Source organism: Solanum pennellii, chromosome 12 (assembly GCF_001406875.1).
Source record: "Solanum pennellii chromosome 12, SPENNV200".
Lineage (NCBI taxonomy): Eukaryota > Viridiplantae > Streptophyta > Magnoliopsida > Solanales > Solanaceae > Solanum > Solanum pennellii.
Window position 1 is genome coordinate 41,092,185 of NC_028648.1, and position 3,751 is coordinate 41,095,935.

Consider the following 3,751-nt stretch of genomic DNA (forward strand, 5'->3'; position numbering starts at 1 on the left):
TTTTCAGCTGGATAACTGTTTCTTTGGCACTAAGTGTGAGATGGTTATGGATTACACAGGCTGACAGGCACTACTAAATCTCATGGCTACATAAATATTTGTATATAATTTTAAATAATATTATTTGAGGTCGAGGTGGGGAAGCAGGGGTGTGGTGATGAGGGCTATGGGGAACGGTAAGGACACAATCAATGTAAAATGTCACTAGCAAAATTTGTTTTCCTTACTTTCACCGCGATTGAAGTCATTTTAGTTATTTGTAACGAAAATGCATATCAAATTATTTGACCAAATCGAACATGATAAAATTAAAAACATTCCTCAGAAGATAAAAGTTCATGATATATTGTGGCAAGCTATTGACTTACTAACTTTTGATAATGCTACAGGTAAGGGACTTTCACATTGCAAAGAGAGAGGAAGATATTGGTTCCTATGCAGGTTATATAGGTAAGCTTATGTTATTTGTACTATCTTGATGTATATATATATATTTACATACCTTTACGTAATCAGGAATTCAAATGGCTTAGTAAGTTCATATGCTTGCTTTCTTGCAACTTATCGCTACTGTGGAGTATGTCGCAGGTCATATCAGCGTTTACGTTTGGAGTTGCAATCTTTTTCAAAAATCCTTTAGATGCTGCTACAGTATTCACAGCAACAACAGTTTTCAGAATTTTACAGGATCCTATCAGAACCCTCCCTCAGTCCCTTATGACAATTTCACAAGCCATGGTATCTCTAGGTAGGTTAGATGGATATATGACAAGCCGTGAATTGGATTCTGATGTTGTCGAAAGACAACAAGGCTGTAATGGCAGTATTGCAGTGGAGGTTAAAGATGGGATTTTTTCATGGGAAGATGATGGTGATCAAATTGTTCTGAAAGACATAAATCTTCAAGTTCGAAAGGGGGAACTTGCTGCAATTGTTGGAATGGTTGGATCAGGAAAGTCTTCTTTGTTGGCATCAATGCTTGGGTGAACTTCACAAAGTATCGGGAGAGGTAAAATCACCTTTTTTTTTATACTTACCATGTTAATGTTGGTGATTTTGCTTTTGTAATTTTCTAAAGCATTTCCAATTTTGTTTTATCAATCTCTTTTGCACTGGTAACTTCATAATGATTCTGCAGCAAGCAAACAAATTGAGATCGGGCCAGTTTAGTGAGCACCTTAGCAAAGTTTGGTGCCTTGGTTGATTCATTAAAGGTAGAATTGTTCTGGTTTCAGTTTGTGTCATGACTGAATGTTGCATTTTGACTTTAAAACTATTTCTTTAATATGCTGCACCCTCGCATATTTGTGTTGTTGAAACGTTGTCTGTTTGACAGCGATGATGAGGTTAGTCATTAGATTTTATGCCTTCGGGTATTTATTCTTTATATCTCTCTTTAGATTCTCTTTTTGGATACCAAGGAATCATTACGTCCTTAATCTCTAAACTATCATTGTGTCACTAACAATGGGTGTTGGATAATGTTAGGTGCCACATAATACTTCCTTAGTAGATAGACTTTAAAGATGAAATTTTCTTGAGTATAGATTTTCCAATACAATTAAATTCAGAATATGTACACATCTAAAACATAAGCTGGAGAATTGTAGGTTCAATTAACTTGATCCAAACGTAACCTCGACATGTTGATACTAAGTATCTGTACAATATATGTTAATTGCAGTTCTAGGCGCCAGTTTTAAATGTATTTCGTACTACATGATTACCTTATATTTGCAGCTGCAGTATTGTCCACGCACAACACATTTTCATTTTTTTTTTGCAGTAGAACAGCTGCTTCCATATTCCAATTACAAATCATATTTACTCTATTACGTTATACTTTCTGAATGGTCACCAAATGGAAAGTGGAAACACATAAATTTCCTAGAAAAGAACACAAGGTAAGTACTTTTAGGCAACCAGCTAGCGCACATCTACCATGTCAGTAATAACATTGCAAACTGTGATGCTAGAAGAAGCAGTTGATATCTGTTTGCCATCAGTAATGTAAAATGAAATTGCAAAATCACCAAAACATAATCAGAAACAGGATAAATCTAGACAAATGCAATTTCGAAATGATTAAACTCATTAATGTGTACTACTTTGTAATCTCTCTGACTTGTGTTACTATGGAAGTTCTAAACTACGTATCCATTATTGATTCGTAATATTTCACCATATAATAGATAAATGAATCACATAAAAATTACCCCACAATATAATTGATTACCTCCAGCCCATATTTCACCTATTAAATACAAATAATATTTAATTACATTAAAACCCAGTCCTATCTATCCAAATTAAATGACCCAATTGAATATACATGACTATAATGACCCAATTCAGCCGTTTTAAAAACATCCAAACGTATCCAAATCTTGCTGAGCTTCTCCCTCTCAAGAACGTTCTTCTCATATCTACTCTCAACCTTCTACCTCCCAAGAATCTAAGAGACAGGTTTCCATAAAACTCATTGTTTCATCTTCCTTATTTGTAACTCTAATGTATTAAATTGTGTATTAATATGTGATAATTGCTCTGCTAATTAATTGTGTATTAATCTGTGATAATTGCTCTGCTAATTAATTGTGTATTAATTTGTGATAATTGCTCTGCTAATTGCTCTACTGATTTACTCTCCCTTTTCATAACCATAATTCTTGTAGTATATATACATGGGTAGTGAATCATTCCAATATTCAAATTTACATTGTCTCTGTTTCTTTTAATTGAGTTTTAACAATGACGATTTCTTTTCTTTCAGAATTGGTTACTGGTACAGATGATTTTACAATAAGAGTAAGAATTTGTAGAATGTGGAACGCCATTAATCTCAAGAAAAATGGTGAGCTTATCAGTATGGATATGATATTTATCGATGAAAAGGTACATTTCTGATTGATTCATTTACCAAATATCATATTTTTTGGGTAGTTTCAATTTATAAAATTACTTACTAATTACTTCTTCTATCAGGGCAATTTGATGCATGGTATAATTAGAAAAAATCAGGTTAACACGTTCAAAGACAAGTTGAATGAAGGTTCTGTATTTATCATCAAGAACTTCAAAGTTGTTGAAAGCATTGTGGGATATAGACCTGTTCAAAACTCATTAAAAATCATTTTCTTTGCCTCAACTGCAATCAAGAATTTGTCTGAAGATATTGTTGAAATTCCAGTAAACGGTTTTGAATTTATTAATCCAGATGTCATTGACTCAAGGGTGAACAACAACATTGTCTTATCAGGTCTATATTTATATTTAAAGTCTTACCGATTACATTTAATGTAAATGCTAAATAATTGCCTAAACTATTCAAATAGAACACTTGCATATGAATCTTCCTCTTCAATTTTCGTAGATGTTGTTGGTTGTTTATATGGAATTGGTGATATCGAGAGTGTTGGTTCAAAATGGAAGAAGAGGGATATCCACATTCTTACTGATTAGTAAGTCACTCATCTCATTTTAAGTTGTTTTACTTTGTTATCTCCTTACCATAAAATTATTTGATCATTGATTTATGGTTTCTATGCATAGTTTGGCTAAAGCAAAAATTACCTTATGGGAAGAATTTGGGGAGAAGTTTTGTCCTTATTTGTATAACAATGATGCTGGCCCATATATAGTGATAGTGACTTCTACAACAGTGAAGGAATTTCGTGGTAATTGTTACAGATTTAGTTGTACTTACTAGCAATTTAACTCCAAGCGTTTTAAAGAAATGACATGCTTTCAT

The 3,751-nt window shown here is 33.0% G+C and overlaps 1 long non-coding RNA gene and 1 pseudogene across 1 annotated transcript; both read left to right on the forward strand.

The window, feature by feature from the left end:
* LOC107006241 overlaps positions 1-987 on the forward strand; it is a 12,137-nt pseudogene extending 11,150 nt beyond the window's left edge.
* A 2,117-nt stretch (positions 988-3,104) lies between these two features.
* Positions 3,105-3,666, forward strand: LOC107006242. The gene is made up of 3 exons (XR_003575525.1): positions 3,105-3,259; positions 3,374-3,461; positions 3,553-3,666. It is a non-coding gene; the product is annotated as an uncharacterized LOC107006242 (long non-coding RNA).
* The last annotated feature ends 85 nt before the right edge of the window (positions 3,667-3,751 follow it).